The sequence below is a fragment of the Phyllobates terribilis genome, unplaced genomic scaffold (assembly GCF_046119375.1).
Source record: "Phyllobates terribilis strain yellow unplaced genomic scaffold, ASM4611937v1 Scaffold_5__5_contigs__length_657084704, whole genome shotgun sequence".
Lineage (NCBI taxonomy): Eukaryota > Metazoa > Chordata > Amphibia > Anura > Dendrobatidae > Phyllobates > Phyllobates terribilis.
Genome location: NW_027362765.1, coordinates 554643924 through 554662447, shown reverse-complemented (window position 1 = coordinate 554662447; position 18524 = coordinate 554643924). Strand labels below are relative to the sequence as shown.

The following is an 18524-nucleotide window of genomic DNA, read 5'->3' as shown; positions in this document are numbered from 1 at the left end:
TGGACGAGAAATTACGAATGAACTTCCGGTAATAGTTAGCAAACCCCAGGAAACGTTGTAGTGCCTTAAGATTCTCCGGCCGATCCCACTCAAGAACTGCCCGCACTTTCCCAGGGTCCATACGAAAACCGGACGCTGAAACCAGGAAGCCTAAAAACTGGAGTTCCTGTACGGCGAACACACACTTTTCCCACTTGGCATACAGTTTATTATCCCGCAAGATCTGTAACACCTGTCTAACGTGCTCCTGATGAGACACCAGATCCGGCGAGTAAATTAAGATATCATCCAGATATATGACAACAAACTGTCCCACCAGGTGGCGAAAAATATCATTAACAAAGTGTTGAAACACCGCCGGGGCATTAGTCAGACCGAATGGCATGACAAGGTTCTCATAATGCCCCTCCGGAGTGTTTAAAGCCGTCTTCCACTCATCCCCCTCCTTCATCCTAATCAGATTGTACGCCCCCCTGAGATCCAACTTAGAGAACCATTTGGCGCCCACGATCTGATTAAAGAGATCGGGAATAAGTGGGAGCGGATACGGATCTCGGACCGTAATCCGATTAAGTTCACGGAAATCCAGGCAAGGGCGTAGGCCTCCATCTTTCTTCTTAACAAAGAAGAACCCCGCGGCCACCGGAGAAGATGAAGGTCTAATATGCCCCTTAGCCAGACTTTCAGAAATATAATCCTTCATGGCCTGCCTCTCAGGACCAGAAAGGTTATACAACCTAGCTTTAGGTAACTTGGCCTCAGGGAGCAGTTTTACAGAACAGTCATACACGCGATGAGGAGGTAGTTCCTGACACCCATTCTCCGAGAATACATCCTCAAAGTCCGCCAGAAATGGAGGTAAGACCCAAGGAGTAACCGCACCGATGACCGTGTTCATGCAGTTTTTATTACAGAATTTACTCCATTGGCTTATCTCTCTGGTTTGCCAATTAATAACCGGGTTATGCTTAGCTAACCAAGGAAGGCCCAACACTATAGGAGTGGGAAGACCCTCCAACACGTAGCAAGACAACAGTTCTTTATGTATTGCCCCCACTTGAAGTTTTACGCCATGCACAGCTTGCAAAAAACTTCCCTGACCGAGAGGTCTGGCATCGATCGAGAATATGGGGATGGGTTTAGCCAACTCACTCAACCGCATACCTTGAACCCGGGCAAACCGAGCATCAACCAGATTAGCCCCGGCCCCACTATCCAGAAGAACAGATATCCTCTCAGTTCTCGTACCCACCACCACCTCCGCCGGTACGAGAAACTGAGACGAACCTAGGGACGAAATACCTACTCCCAGATTGCCGTCCACCACACAACCTGGGATCAACAGTTTTTTCGACGACTCTTTACTCTGCAAGGGACGGGATGGACACCCCCCAATAAAATGTCCCTTTTTCCCGCAGAGAAAACACCTTCCTGTCTTATGGCGCACCACCGGTCCCCTTCCCCGAAATGATGTCCCTCCTAATTGCATAGGCTCCTCCGGACTGACCAGGGGAACCACCATATGAGGGGACCTTGTAGGAGGTGGAGACATTACAGGGGGTAGAGTTATCCCGCACCTCTCCCGAAGCCGTCTGTCAACGCGAATAGCAAGGGCCATAGCGGCTTCCAGTGACGCGGGAGAGTCATACTGTGCCAACACATCCTGTAATTTGTCGGATAAACCATGACAAAACTGGCTCCTAAGAGCCGGGTCATTCCACTGGGTGTCCGTGGCCCACCTACGGAACTCCGAACAGAATTCCTCCGCCGGACGATCTCCCTGCTGAATCCTACGTAACTTAGACTCAGCAAGGGAGATCCGATCTGGGTCATCATGTACGAGTCCCAGAGCAGCGAAAAACCTATCCACTGACTGGAGAACCGGGGAGCTTGGGGGAAGAGAGAACGCCCAAGATTGTGGGTCCCCTTGTAGGAGCGAGATGACAATTCCCACCCTTTGTTCTTCACTGCCCGATGACCGAGGCCGCAGCCGAAAGTACAATTTGCATGCCTCCCGGAAAACAAAAAACTTGTCCCGCCCCCCAGTGAACCTGTCAGGGAGAGCTACTTTAGGTTCTGGTCCGGCTTGCTCCAGAGGATGCAAAACCTTGGACCTAACGTCCGCCAGCCCCATGGACAAACTCTGCAATTGCCGAGCTAGACCGGCTACTGGATCCATGGTAGCTGGAGAAAAACTAAGATGGTCGGTGAAAATGTCACACTGTCACAGAATACTGGAGGTAGGGGGCCTAAGCTGACCCTAAGCTGGGGCCCTGACTAATCCCTCATCCTGGAGGTACTGTTAAAGGTACAGAGGTCCAGGCCGCCAGCGTAACCCCTACCTTCTGAGGATCCCTGCACCTAAGTAATCTAGTCCTGAGAAGGACCCCGATCACAACAATAGGGAACCAGAAATAATATGCCCACACACAGTATTTAGACGAACGAGACAGTACAAGGGAAAAACCAAAACCACCTTGCATACAACTTCTAAACAACTACAACAGAGGGAACACCAACGGGAAAGGAGATAAATGATAAAGCGAGGAAAGGGAAAACACACTTCCAAATACACTTATCTCAGCAACTCCAAACACCACGATCCGCTCTGTAAGTCTGAATGAAAAGCTTTCACCGACACCTCCCAAACAGACCTGCAGGAATATAAAGGAGTCTCACTAAAGAAGCATTGATTGCAGCTGGGCGAGGCTGGACCTCAGCTAGCCCAGAGAGAGAGAGAATTAACTCCTACACTGCCGAGAAAACACAAAGCACCAACAAGTCAGCTGCGAGAAGTCAGGCTGTGTACTCGTGACGATCTTCGTGGCAACACACCCGTGACAAGATTACATAGCAAAAACCTGCTGACAGATTCCTTTCAAGTGTATGGCAGGCTGTAATTACAAGCAGTTTTCCCCTTCAATATCAGCTGATGGGTCCATACTAAATGACTAAATGGTAAAAGGTGAATTTATTTTGTCTGCATGGCGCGTTTCAGGTCACAAATCAAGAAGCCAGGAAATGCATTGTAGATCAGAAAATGCAAAATACCAGGGATTTAAAAAAAATCATGTAACAATCGATTACTTTAGCATCACAATCAGACCAGCACCATTTTCAAAAGCTGTGAGGTCCGTATTATCCTACAAAAGGAGCGACACTGTCTTCCTAATAATGGGTTTACCTGTGGCAGATCGGGGGAGGTGCTCGGTGCACACCTTGAAGAACCTGTTCAGTAATGTTATGAATGTTTGCTGTGTTACTGTGTATCTGCTTCCAGAAAAACAATACAATATTGTTTTCAAATAAATGGCCTACTGAGATGCCTCTGGTTTATTTAAACCAACCTGCAGCTTTATACATGTGATATCACATGTATAAAAAATGGAAACACCCTGTATAAATAAACTTTATGAATATGTTTTATATTGCTTCTATAAATGGGTTATCCTGTGGAATGGGCAGTAAAGTGATTTTATAACATAAAAAGTAAAGCTTTTATTAATATACTCGCTGTCTGAAAGGTGCAACGATCTGCGGCTTTGAGCTCTGGTCCCGTCAGATGCTCTCCGCTTAGTGCCCATCACAGGACAGCATATCCAGTGTGCACACATGACTGTGTGTGAACGGAGCCGGCTGACTGCCAATTTCAATAGCTAAACCAGGATCCTTCTCATATATAGACAGAGAAGGGGGCTGGCTTGGCTACTGAAATAAGCAGCGAGGCAGCCACACACAGCTCAAATCACAAGTAGAGATGAGCGGTGTTCGACTAGAACTGTTCGCCAATCTCAAATTCGAGCTGTTTTGGGCGGTGTTCGAGTTGTTCGACGAACCCGAACGATTTGCAAAAAATTCGGCTGTTCGAGGTTATGTTCGATAACTGTTCGTGCACCAAAAGCGTGTCCTGCATGTCTGGCGCTATTTAGAGCACCAATCATGCAGGGATTGTCTGCCACTCACTGTAATGCCACAGCCATGGTGGTTGTGGCATTACAGTGATTGCCCAAATCGATGGGAACTGTGCTCACAGTAAAACACGAAAAGCCGGCAATTCAGCAGCGGCATACACCGGTACCCGACAATTTAGAACCGAAAGAATAGAGCTTCACACATAGATTAGATAGATATAAACATGTCAGCCACATATATACGAAGTACAGTGAAAGTGCTGCTTACTGTACTTGTCATTTAGCGTAAAGGATTTATCAAAAAAAATAATAGTGTTTTCATGCACCGTCTCTTTAAAAAAGCCGGCCGGCAATTCAGCAGCGGTACCCGACAATTTAGAATAGAAGGAATAGAGAATCACACATAGATTAGATAGATAGAAACATGTCAGTCACATATATAAGAAGTGCAGTGACAGTGTTGATTACTGTACTTGTCATTTAGTGTAAAGGATTTATTTAAAAAAATAATAGTGTTTTCATGCACTGTCTCTTTAAAAAAGCCGGCCGGCAATTCAGCAGCGGTACCCGACAATTTATAACAGACAGAATAGAGCATCATACATAGATTAGATAGATAGAAACATGTCAGCCACATATATACGAAGTACAGTGACAGTGTTGCTTACTGTACTTGTCATTTAGCGTAAAGGATTTATCAAAAAAAATAATAGTGTTTTCATGCACCGTCTCTTTAAAAAAGGCGGCCGGCAATTCAGCAGCGGTACCCGACAATTTATAACAGACAGAATAGAGCTTCACACATAGATTAGATAGATAGAAACATGTCAGTCACATATATATGAAGTACAGTGATAGTGTTGGTTACTGTACTTGTCATTTAGTATTAAAATAAAGGATTTATTATTAAAAAAATTGGCGTGGGGTTCCCCTTAATTTTAGGCTCTAGCGGAGGTTAAGCAGACGGCTGGGGCAGATGTTTGAAGCCTGGGAAGGGGGTAATACCCACGGAGCTTCCCAGGCTACTAATATCAGCCCCCAGCTGAATACATAGCCTTTACTAGCTATTAAAATGGGGGACCCCCCAAAAAAAATGACGTGGGGTCCCCCCTAATTTAATAGCTAGCAAAGGCTAGGCAGACAGCTGGGGGCTGATATTAATAGCCCAGGAAGGGAGCCATGAATATTGGCCCCCTCCCAGGCTAGAAACACCAGCCGTCAGCCGCCCCAGAAATGGCGCATTCATAGGATGCGCCAATTCTGGCACTTAGCCTCGCTCTTCCACGCTGCCCTGGTGCGGTGGCAGGGGGTAATAGGGTTGGGGTTGATGTCAGCTTATAATGCCAGCTGACATCAAGCCCAGGTTAGTAATGGAGAGGCGTCTATAAGACACCCCCATTACTAACCCCATAGTCAAAGTTAAAAAAAACACAAACACCCAGAATAAAGTCCTTTAATTGAAATAAAGACACAATCCTTTATTGTTCTAAATTAAACCATACTTACCGTCACGCCCATTCCAGCTGAAGCCAACGATCTCCTGCAATAAAAGAAAAATAATAAAGCAACCTCATCCTTACCTTTCCATGGTTCCCACGACAGCTTCAGCTCTGCTACATCGAGATGACAGGCTGGACCGCAGCAGAACGCTGCCATCCAGCCTCTCATCCCGCAGACACTGAGAAGCGCAGGCTTGCTTGCGCTGCTCAGCGTCTCTCTGTGACGACATCCAGATGAGCCGAGTTCATGTCCAATGAACTCGGCTCACCTCATGTACGTCACTGACAGCGTGGGAAAATTCTCAAGCTGAAGCGGTGAGTGCAGGAGAATTCTCCCACGCTGTCAGTGTCGTGCATAAGGTGAGCTCATGTCCAATGAACTCAGCTCACCTCCTGCACGTCACTGACAGCGTGGGAGAATTCTCCTGCACTCAGCGCTTCAGCGTGAGAATTCTCCCGCTGAAGCGCTGAGTGCAGGAGAATTTTCCCACGCTGTCAGTGACGTGCATAAGGTGAGCTCATGTCCAATGAACTCAGCTCACCTCCTGCACGTCACTGACAGCGTGGGAGAATTCTCCTGCACTCAGCGCTTCAGTGTGAGAATTCTCCCACGCTGAAGCGCTGAGTGCAGGAGAATTTTCCCACGCTGTCAGTGACGTGCATGAGGTGAGCCGAGTTCATTGGACATTAACTCGGCTCATCTGGATGCCCTCACAGAGAGACACTGTGGAGCGCAAGCAAGCCTGCGCTTCTCAGTGTCTGCGGGATGACAGGCTGGATGGCAGCGTTCTGCTGCGGTCCAGCCTGTCATCTCGATGTAGCAGAGCTGAAGCTGTCATGGGAACCATGGAAAGGTAAGGATGATGTTGCTTTATTATTTTTCTTTTATTTCAGGAGATCGTTGGCTTCAGCTGGAATGGGCGTGATGGTAAGTATGGTTTAATTTAGAACAATAAAGAATTGTGTGTTTATTTCAATTAAAGGACTTTTTTCTGGGTGTTGTGTTTTTTTTAAATACTTTACTAGAAATTCATGGTGGTCATGTCTAATATTGGCGTGACCCTATGAATTTCGGGCTTAGGGCCAGCTGATAATGGCAAGCTGGCCCTAACCCCTTTATTACCCAGTGAGCCACCGCATCAGGGCCCTGGATGAGTTGGGTACAGCGCCAGAAGATGGCGCTTCTATGAACGCGCCATTTTCCGGGGTGGCTGCGGACTGCAATTTGCAGCGGGGGTGGCCCAGAAAGCTTGGGCCTCCCTGCGCTGCGGATTCCAGCCCCCAGCTGCCTAGTTGTACCTGACTGGACACAAAAACAGGGCGAAGCCCCACGTCAATTTTCTTTAAATTATTTCATGAAATAATTAAGAAAAAAAGGGCTTCCCTATATTGTTGTGTCCGGCCAGGTACAAATAGGCAGCTGGTGGTTGGGGGCAGCCCGTTCCTGCCTGCTGTACCTGGCTGGACACAAATATAGTGCGAAGCCCCACGTCAATTTTTTTAAAATTATTTCATGAATTTCCTGAAATAATTTAAAAAAATTGAAGTGGGGCGTCGCACTATATTTGTGTCCAGCCAGGTACAGCAGGCAGGAACGGGCTGCCCCCATCCACCAGCTGCCTATTTGTACCTGGCCGGACACAATAATATAGGGAAGCCCTTTTTTTCTTAATTATTTCATGAATTTCATGAAATAATTAAAAAAAATTGAAGTGGGGCTTCGCACTATATTTGTGTCCAGCCAGGTACAGCAGGCAGGAACGGGCTGCCCCCAACCACCAGCTGCCTATTTGTACCTGGCCGGACACAACAATATAGGGAAGGCCTTTTTTTCTTAATTATTTCATGAATTTCATGAAATAATTAAAAAAAAAGTACGTGGGGCTTCGCCCTATTTTTGTGTCCAGCCAGGTACAACTAGGCAGCTGGGGGCTGGAATCTGCAGCGCAGGGAGACCCAAGCTTTCTGGGCCCCCCCCCGCTACAAATTGCAGTCCGCAGCCACCCCAGAAAATGGCGCGTTCATAGAAGCGCCATCTTCTGGCGCTGTACCCAACTCATCCAGGGCCCTGGTGCGGTGGCTCACTGGGTAATAAAGGGGTTAGGGCCAGCTTGGTATTATCAGCTGGCCCCAAGCCCAAAATTCATGGGGTCACGCCAGTATTAGACATGACCGCCATGAATTTCTAGTAAAGTATTTAAAAAAAACACAACACCCAGAATAAAGTCCTTTAATTGAAATAAAGACACAATTCTTTATTGTTCTAAATTAAACCATACTTACCATCACACCCATTCCAGCTGAAGCCAACGATCTCCTGCAATAAAAGAAAAATAATAAACCAACCTCATCCTTAGCTTTCCATGGTTCCCACGACAGCTTCAGCTCTGCTACATCGAGATGACTGGCTGGACCGCAGCAGAACGCTGCCATCCAGCCTGTCATCCCGCAGACACTGAGAAACGCAGGCATGCTTGCGCTCCTCACTGTCTCGCTGTGACGGCATCCAGATGAGCCGAGGTCATGTCCAATGAACTCGGCTCACCTCATGCACGTCACTGACAGCGTGGGAAAATTCTCACGCTGAAGTGCTGAGTGCAGGAGAATTCTCCCACGCTGTCAGTGATGTGCATGAGGTGAGCTCATGTCCAATGAACTCAGCTCACCTCCTGCACGTCACTGACAGCGTGGGAAAATTCTCCTGCAATCAGCGCTTCAGCGTGAGAATTTTCCCACGCTGTCAGTGACGTGCATGAGGTGAGCCGAGTTCATTGGACATGAACTCGGCTCATCTGGATGTCGTCACAGAGAGACGCTGAGCAGCGCAAGCAAGCCTGCGCTTCTCAGTGTCTGCGGCATGACAGGCTGGATGGCAGCGTTCTGCTGCGGTCCAGCCTGTCATCTCGATGTAGCAGAGCTGAAGCTGTCGTGGGAACCATGGAAAGGTAAGGATGAGGTTGCTTTATTATTTTTCTTTTATTGCAGGAGATCGTTGGCTTCAGCTGGAATGGGCGTGACGGTAAGTATGGTTTAATTTAGAACAATAAAGGATTGTGTCTTTATTTCAATTAAAGGACTTTATTCTGGGTGTTTGTGTTTTTTTTAACTTTGACTATGGGGTTAGTAATGGGGGTGTCTTATAGACGCCTCTCCATTACTAACCTGGGCTTGATGTCAGCTGGCATTATAAGCTGACATCAACCCCAACCCTATTACCCCCTGCCACCGCACCAGGGCAGCGTGGAAGAGCGAGGCTAAGTGCCAGAATTGGCGCATCCTATGAATGCGCCATTTCTGGGGCGGCTGACGGCTGGTGTTTCTAGCCTGGGAGGGGGCCAATATTCATGGCTCCCTTCCTGGGCTATTAATATCAGCCCCCAGCTGTCTGCCTAGCCTTTGCTAGCTATTAAATTAGGGGGGACCCCACGTCATTTTTTTTGGGGGGTCCCCCAATTTAATAGCTAGTAAAGGCTATGTATTCAGCTGGGGGCTGATATTAGTAGCCTGGGAAGCTCCGTGGGTATTACCCCCTTCCCAGGCTTCAAACATCTGCCCCAGCCGTCTGCTTAACCTCCGCTAGAGCCTAAAATTAAGGGGAACCCCACGCCAATTTTTTTAATAATAAATCCTTTATTTTAATACTAAATGACAAGTACAGTAACCAACACTATCACTGTACTTCATATATATGTGACTGACATGTTTCTATCTATCTAATCTATGTGTGATGCTCTATCTTTCTGTTCTAAATTGTCGGGTACCGCTGCTGAATTGCCGGCCGGCTTTTTTAAAGAGACAGTGCATGAAAACACTATTATTTTTTTAAATAAATCCTTTACACTAAATGACAAGTACAGTAAGCAACACTATCACTGTACTTATTATATATGTGACTGACATGTTTCTATCTATCTAATCTATGTGTGATGCTCTATCTTTCTGTTCTAAATTGTCGGGTACAGATGCTGAATTGCCGGCCGGCTTTTTTAAAGAGACGGTGCATGAAAACACTAATATTTTTTTTAATAAATCCTTTACACTAAATGACAAGTGCAGTAACCAACACTGTCACTGTGCTTCTTATATGTGTGACTGACATGTTTCTATCTATCTAATCTATGTGTGATGCTCTATTCCTTCTTGTCTAAATTGTCGGGTACCGGTGTATGCCGCTGCTGAATTTGCCGGCCGGCTTTTTTAAAGAGAGTGTCTTCTGAGCAGTTTGTCAGCTTTTGGACACCTTTGCAGGTGTTTTCTATGTGTTTCTATGTGTTTTTGTTTGCCTGCCATTGGTTTTAACGGTGTTCGACGGTGTTCTAAGGTGTTCGACGAACAGTTCGACGAACAGTTCCTCGAACATCCCGGTGTTCGACGAACCGAACCGAACCCGAACACTACGGGGGTGGCTCAACACTAATCACAAGCCACATTAAACAAAAACAACAGAAGATGACCTACAGGGACCTGGGTCTGAAGCTGAAGATCAGACATCAAGGATATAAATAAGGTGAAGAACTTAAAAAATTAATTACTATTTTTTTCTGTAATACCCCATTAATGTATGTTAACAAGGGATGGACACCCCCCCCGGGTCCTCCTTTCATTATTCATCCACTTCATTCGAGAACAGAGCTAGAAGAGGAGCTATGGAAAACCACAGAATGGTTCATAAATGTAAGATTTCTTTAGACCGCCTGTGACTTCCATGGGTCACTTGAACGGAAAGCCCCATTTTTCCTCTCCAGCACTGCTGTGGTGGGCTGTTTGGAGAGGTGTCTGGGCTGTAACCACAGTTTGGGGGCATTACTTCCCTAGTTCCCTCCAATGTCATGATCACCACCAGCACAAGGCACAAGGGTCAGAACTCGTAATGACCAGGCATTGTTCATTTATTCTCTTCATAGCACCTGGAATGGATTTCTTCTTAAAATTGAGCAACTTTTTTCCCAGTATGAAAGATGCCTGAAAATCCTATGTGATTTCTAAGTGACACTTGCAGTAAGTTAATATTTACTTCTTGGGGAAAATATTTCAAAATCCAAAAAGTTTGCTTTGTGATGGGAAATTTTCCAAATTTTTAAGTTGAGCGGGGGTTGGGGAGGGGGAATGGGGAGGTAGCTGGATCTCCTAAACACAGTGTGAAGACTCCCTAGTAGTGTTGAGCGAGTATGTTCTATTAACCCTTTCGCCGAGTATGCTCGTGCTGAGCTCCGAGTGTTTATAGCTGCTCGGTGATATGGTTGAATCGCTCCCGTGTGCATGATTTGCAATTGTTTGACAGTTTTAATACATGTGAGGAATGTCTATTTCTTACACATTCCTCACATGTAATAAAGCTGTCAAACAGTTGCAAAGCATGCACACGGGAGCGATTTAACCTTATCACCGAGCAGCTGTAAATACTCGGAGCTCGGCCCGAGCATACTCGGACAGAACATACTTGCTCAACCCTACTCCCTAGGTATTTTCCAACTGGCCAAGACCACCCCCTAAAGATATAAGGATATCCCATATGACCTATCCCTCAGGAAGGTCATCTAAATCCAATTGGTGGAAGTTCGACAACCGACAACCCTAGCTATCAGCTATTATAAGCTTCAGGGGTTGTCAGATATAAATACATTGAATGAAGCGGCAATACACAGCCTAATTCAATGTGTAGAGGCTGCTGTCAGGTCATGCGGATCAGCTCTGATTCTCTCGAATGTGTTTCACCCCATACATCACTTATTTCCAACCACCACCGGAGCACATTTCAGATGATCAGTGGTGATGCCAAGTGTCGTACCCCCATGATCTGATTTAGAAAAATGACCATACTGCTGAATCCTGCATTATAATAATGTTTTTGTGAAACTGCAGGTACGATTTAATTCTCAGACAACCCATTTAAGTTAAAACGTATCCACTTTAGGACTATAAAATACTGCGGATTTTACATGCATATTATCTGCGAGTAAAATCTGTGTGCACCTAGACTAATAGTTTTGGTTCATCCTGACACCAATGGATATTATTATATGTGCCAACTCTCCTGGAACATCTAAGAGGTTCGTTTCTGGGAATAGAGAGACTTCCAAACTCACGAGACAGTTGGAAAATTTCCCAAATTCCGGTGAGACTTCCCAGAAAGCAACACCTCCAGGAGGTTTCTAGCGCGTGATGTCGGGATACTGCGTCATCGGCCATCCTTCAACCAGTGCAAGCAAAAAGTGGAACAGAAAATCAGAGCAACCAATCTGATAAAGCTTCTAACCTGCACTGGAAAAATAGAATACTTCAGTTGCTATGAACAAGTATCCCAACTTATGTCTGCATTAGGTTGTTTAGAAGAGAAGACAATTTTAGACATCAAGGAATCAAGAATGAGGTAATCGAAAGGTAAAACAGGTGGCGCCTAGGCTCCATTAAGAAAATGAAGCAGTTTAAAGAAGTTGTCCACTACTTTCACATCCCAGGATAGGGCATCAATGTATGATCAGCCGGGGTCCCACACCCGGCCCCATGCCGATCAGCTGTTATCGGAGCCGGTGCGGTCGCCGGCCAGATGTGTTTACCTGCGGTGCTTGGCCGTCCATCTGTAGTGTCCGCCGCGGGGTACTGCACATCCGCCTCCCATTGAATTGAATAGGAGGTGGATGTTCAGTAACAAGCGCCGGCCACTACAACTTGACGGCCAAGCACCGCAGGTAAGCACTTCCAGTGGTGGCACCGATAACAGCTGATCAGTGGGGGTGTCGGGTGCGGGACCCCGGCCAATCATACATTGATCTACAAATAGGGCATCAATGTGAATGTAGTGGACTACCCCTTTAAAGATCAGAAAAATGAAAAAAGCGTTGGCTTATGGGATAGGTGCCCACCATAAGCAGTGATCATTGAAGGGGTAATTGGTATACAAAGGATGGGGGAGGTGCACTCTGTGACACCTTATTTGTACCATCATCCCTATCCTGAATCTGACAGGACGTCTTGGCACAATCTTGACTGTAAATAATATTGAGCCCTCTATTAGAGATATCTGCTTTATATGTGTAATGCACACGCCCGGGCTGAGTGGCGTGTGCGTGTATATGTAGTGATTCCACTGGACCGTGCCGGAAAGTGAATGCCTGGAGGGGCGTAACTAAGTATCCACCCGATCCGACCTGGGTCGCACGATGGCATACGACGCCAGTGCACCAAGGAGGAACCGAGCAGAGGGACCAGGTGCTACTCCAGGACAGACCCCGGACACGGCTGTTGACCCACACAGGGGAATACAGGAACAAGCAGGTTAGGCTGGCACACAGACTGCTGGGTATAGGCAGACACGGCTGGTATGCAGACTGGCGGATGCTGGTAAGCACGACTGGTATGCAGGCAGGGAGGTACTGGCAGGTACGACAGGTTGGAGCACCGAGTGGATAGGACCCAGTACAGACTGGGACTCAGGAACAGAACCGCAGATGCGGTGAACAAACAGCAGAGTGAGGCCGCCCAGAGCGGCGAGCAAGAGCAGAATAAGACGAGACTGCCGAAGCAGCGAGCAAAGGCTGAGCAGAGCAGAACCGCAGACGCGGTAGACAAGGCTGAGCAGAGCAGAACCGCAGACGCGGTAGACAAGGCTGAGCAGAGCAGAACCGCAGACGCGGTAGACAAGGCTGAGCAGAGCAGAACAGCAGACGCGGTAGACAAGGCTGAGCAGAGCAGAACCGCAGACGCGGTAGACAAGGCTGAGCAGAGCAGAACAGCAGACGCGGTAGACAAGGCTGAGCAGAGCAGAACCGCAGACGCGGTAGACAAGGCTGAGCAGAGCAGAACCGCAGACGCGGTAGACAAGGCTGAGCAGAGCAGAACCGCAGACGCGGTAGACAAGGCTGAGCAGAGCAGAACCGCAGACGCGGTAGACAAGGCTGAGCAGAGCAGAACCGCAGACGCGGTAGACAAGGCTGAGCAGAGCAGAACCGCAGACGCGATAGACAAGGCTGAGCAGAGCAGAACCGCAGACGCGGTAGACAAGGCTGAGCAGAGCAGAACCGCAGACGCGGTAGACAAGGCTGAGCAGAGCAGAACTGCAGACACGGTAGACAAGGCTGAGCAGAGCAGAACCGCAGACGCGGTAGACAAGGCTGAGCAGAGCAGAACCGCAGACGCGGTAGACAAGGCTGAGCAGATCAGAACCGCAGACGCGGTAGACAAGGCTGAGCAGAGCAGAACCACAGACGCGGTAGACAAGGCTGAGATAAATCGTCGAAGAGGTAAACAAAGACAAAGCAAAGGGGACAGGGCTCTGTTCACACGGAACAGAAAGAAAGGCAGAACCAGATACACACTAGATACTTGCAAAGAAGTAGCGAGAGGACTCCAACTCACAAACGGAAGTACAGCGACAACGAGAAGGAGTTAGGTGCAGGTTCAGACACTACAGAAAAAGAGAGCAAATGGACATAAAGGCAAAACAGATAAAAAACTAGGAGACAGTTCAGACAAGAACAGTTACTGCAACAAAATGCAAGAACGAGCCTAGGTAAAGCCAAGTGCTGGTTCAGACACTGCAGAAAAAGGGAACAAACGGACATAAAGACAAACAGATAAGAAACTAGGAGACAGTTCAGACAAGAACAGTTACTGCAACAAAACAGGAACGAGTCTGGGTATGCGTCCCCCAGAGGGCGAGACGAACAGGCTAGGAGCGTGTTCAGACAGGCCTGGAAATACAGCCTCAGGAAGGCAGACAGACAGCTGGCTAGAGTGCACAGACAGGACACAGTTCAGACACGGGAACTGATACCGATAGGCAGGAAACATAGACGGGACCTGACATGTTAGCGACCAGAAGCCAACTGACAGAACACAATGCTCAGGCATGGATTCCAGGGAGGAGCTGGGTTAAATACCAGGTGACAGACAGCAATAGGCTGAGGACGCACAAGGGGTGTGCCTGCAGCAGCTACAAGAAGCAGGAAGTGATCGGGCGCCGCCCTTTAGCAGCAGAAACAGAGGCAAGCAGACAGCATGGAGGGAAGACAGGCTAGCAGACTGGACTGGAGATCAAGTGCACGCTCTTGCACAGTGGGATATGGACCACTATGCAAGGACGCCGCCAGGTATGTTACAATATGGTGTTGTGTTTCATCTTATAATGTTATGGCTGATCCTGGTGGTGTTGGTTGGTGATAGACCTTTACTGGAGTGGCACGGTGCATGATCCAATGCCACTCCATTTAAACTCCCTCTGATTGCTCTCTTTGAGCTGTGGGGACCAGGTCACCCATTCTGGTGATTGGTGGGGTGCCAGTTATTTTAACCAAGTTCACCTATCCACTGGACAAGTGGAATACCCTCTTAAAAGTTTTAGAACTACAAAACTGAAGGTCTTTTCCCTAGACCATGAACATGAGATTGGTGGGAGCCGACCCCTCTCACCCCCACAATCATCAGACAGAAGGGACAGCTCCGGAGACTGAGCCACAAGATGTAGTGCTGTCTAGTGAAACAACCAAGGGCAATCTGCCCCCACTCTGATACTGATGACATATCTAAAGAAGTAGCCAACAGTTTTATAATCCAAGAGAACCCCTTTTACAAGTGCTGTGGCCTCTCGTTCTCGTGAATGCAGCAGTTGAGCTCTGGCCGATGGAAATTATGCAATTACTTATCCTCATGGGATTATCCCTTTAAGAACTTGGCATATAAATAAATATATGACATTATGTATCACATTTTATATCAGACCTCATGTCCTCAGGGGATTATTTCTTTGATGCTGCGGACCCTTCTTTACATCAACATTATCCTATGTTTCATCTATCCCAGCAATGTATGAACACATCAAAGAGTGTGACGGATGAGACGGCCATGCTCCCATCACAGCGGGGGACTGTTTAATTAAAGACACATTCATTTTGATTGAATGGATAATTGTATGATTATTTCATCTAACTAGCATTAGCATTTTAGGAATATAATTACTATACAGATGACAGTGCTGGATGTTTCTAAGGGTCGGTGTATGGCTATTACATGTGGATTACCAATATACATTTTTGGATCCTATTACACTTTTGGGAAAAAAAATGACATCAACTGATCAGCTGTATGTGTGTATGTACACTCCAGAACACTGAAATAGCAGCACCAAGAAGGATAAGTGGTGGCGTTATGGATAGACATGCTAATTATTTGTAAATGATAGAAAAACGGAAACATATTCAAAACATCTTGATTTATTCAGCATGGACTGTGAGTACCACGTGCAGAAATCCCCCCACTTACAGCCTTGGTTGCTATCAGTGAGGTTATTAAAGGGGCTGTCCAGCTTTATCATGAAACCCTGCAGTCGCTCTTTGTGATTGCAGACTTGTGAATCCTTACAGCGCTCGCTGTGAAGACTCTCTGAAGCCGGCAGCTAGCCCGGGCTGTCATGTAACCGCAAGTTACATGACAGCGGCGAGACCGGGCACTTATTTGACCCCAAGTATGTGATATGCACAATCCCAGCCACATTCTGACTAGACGTGCACAACTTGGCTCAGTTCACTTGTACTGAGGTAGGCCTTGAACGTCTAGTTGGAATGTGGCTGGGCGTGTGCATATCATATACTTGGGGTCACATGACTGCCCGGTCTCGCCGCTGGCACCAGAGAGTCTTCACAGTGAGTGCTGTAAGGATTCACAAGTCTGCAGTCACGTGGAGTAGCTGCAGACTTTTGTGAAAAACCTGGACAACCCCTTTAATGATTGTCTGAGGAATGTTCTGCCAAGCTGAATGCACTCGGGCAAATCATCAAGATTGGCTGCTGTCAGCTCGCTGTGCAATTGACGACCAATGATGTCCCAAGTCCGGAGACGCTGCAGGCCATGGTATCACGTTTAGGCCATGCAGGCTGCTCACAGTAGCACGAGCAACATGTGGCCTGGTGTTGTCGTGTTGAAAAATCGTTCCGGAGACCCTTTGGAAAAATTACCATAACCCTACTGGTTCCATCATCAAATCAGTGTAATGTTGAGCTGCTGGAATACCTGGAATGGATACTAGAGAGGTCTGGCTACCATACATTACGTCATACCATAATTCCAGGAGTAGGGCCGATGTCATTCCCTCGTGAAGGCCTCTACATGGCGTTGTCTACATGGTCAGATTTGAAGAAGAGCGCATTGTGATCCACTCTGTACTGCAGGTGAAATCTGTCATCACCTACCAGGTCTAAGGCGTCAGTATGTACACAAAGCAGACAGCGTGTGCTCGACATTGGGCTATGAGCCAGAGCTCACGCCTCTGCTCTCATGGGCTATCACAGAGCAGAGGAAGATGGTGATGGCGGCTAGGATGGAGGTCTATCCTCTTCAGCGATGAGTCCTGCTTTTGTACTGGATGCAATGATAGATAGAGAGGTGTGGAGAGCATGTGAGAAATGCCATGAAGAGGCCTCCATGAGGGAACGTTTTTCAGCATGAGAATGCCATGAAGAGGCCTCCATGAGGGAATGTCTTTCAACATGACAATGCCATGAAGAGGCTCCATGAGGGAACATCTCTCAGCATGACAATGCCATGAAGAGGCCTCCATGAGGGAACGTCTTTCAACATGACAATGCCATGAAGAGGCCTCCATGAGGGAACATCTCTCAGCATGACAATGCCATGAAGAGGCCTCCATGAGGGAACGTCTTTCAACATGACAATGCCATGAAGAGGCCTCCATGAGGGAACGTTTTTCAGCATGAGAATGCCATGAAGAGGCCTCCATGAGGGAACGTCTTTCAACATGACAATGCCATGAAGAGGCCTCCATGAGGGAACGTCTTTCAACATGACAATGCCATGAAGAGGCTCCATGAGGGAACATCTCTCAGCATGACAATGCCATGAAGAGGCCTCCATGAGGGAACGTCTTTCAACATGAAAATGCCATGAAGAGGCCTCCATGAGGGAACGTCTTTCAGCATGACAATGCCATGAAGAGGCCCCCATGAGGGAACGTCTTTCAGCATGACAATGCCATGAAGAGGCCTCCATGAGGGAACGTCTTTCAGCATGACAATGCCATGATGAGGCCTCCATGAGGGAACGTTTTTCAGCATGACAATGCCATGATGAAGCCTCCATGAGGCAACGTCTTTCAACATGACAATGCCATGAAGAGGCCTCCATGAGGGAACGTCTTTCAGCATGACAATGCCATGATGAGGCCTCCATGAAGGAACGTTTTTCAGCATGACAATGCCATGATGAGGCCTCCATGAGGGAACGTCTTTCAACATGACAATGCCATGAGGAGGCCTCCATGAGGGAACGTCTTTCAGCATGACAATGCCATGAAGAGGCCTCCATGAGGGAACGTCTTTCAGCATGACAATGCCATGATGAGGCCTCCATGAGGCAACGTCTTTCAACATGACAATGCCATGAGGAGGCCTCCATGAGGGAACGTCTTTCAGCATGACAATGCCATGATGAGGCCTCCATGAAGGAACGTTTTTCAGCATGACAATGCCATGATGAGGCCTCCATGAGGGAACGTCTTTCAACATGACAATGCCATGAGGAGGCCTCCATGAGGGAACGTCTTTCAGCATGACAATGCCATGAAGAGGCCTCCATGAGGGAACGTCTTTCAGCATGACAATGCCATGAAGAGGCCTCCATGAGGGAACGTCTTTCAGCATGACAATGCCATGAAGAGGCCTCCATGAGGGAACGTCTTTCGGCATGACAACGCCATGAAGAGGCCTCCATGAGGGAACGTCTTTCAGCATGACAATGCCATGAAGAGGCCTCCATGATGAGGGAACGTCTTTCAACATGACAATGCCATGAAGAGGCTCGATGAGGGAACATCTCTCAGCATGACAATGCCATGAAGAGGCCTCCATGAGGGAACGTCTTTCAACATGACAATGCCATGAAGAGGCCTCCATGAGGGAACGTCTTTCAGCATGACAATGCCATGAAGAGGCCTCCATGAGGGAACGTCTTTCAACATGACAATGCCATGAAGAGGCTCCATGAGGGAACGTCTTTCAGCATGACAATGCCATGAAGAGGCCTCCATGAGGGAACGTCTTTCAGCATGACAATGCCATGAAGAGGCTCCATGAGGGAACGTTTTTCAGCATGACAATGTCATGAA

General features: G+C 47.5%; 1 protein-coding gene across 1 annotated transcript in view; it reads right to left on the bottom strand.

The window, feature by feature from the left end:
• LOC141271332 (protransforming growth factor alpha-like) overlaps window positions 1-3275 on the bottom strand; it is a 29202-nt gene extending 25927 nt beyond the window's left edge. The window contains exon 1 of the mRNA XM_073681444.1: window positions 3185-3275. The gene's annotated coding sequence lies outside the window, so the exon portion shown is untranslated. The remainder of the gene's footprint in view (window positions 1-3184) is intronic.
• Between the last annotated feature and the right edge of the window lie 15249 nt (window positions 3276-18524).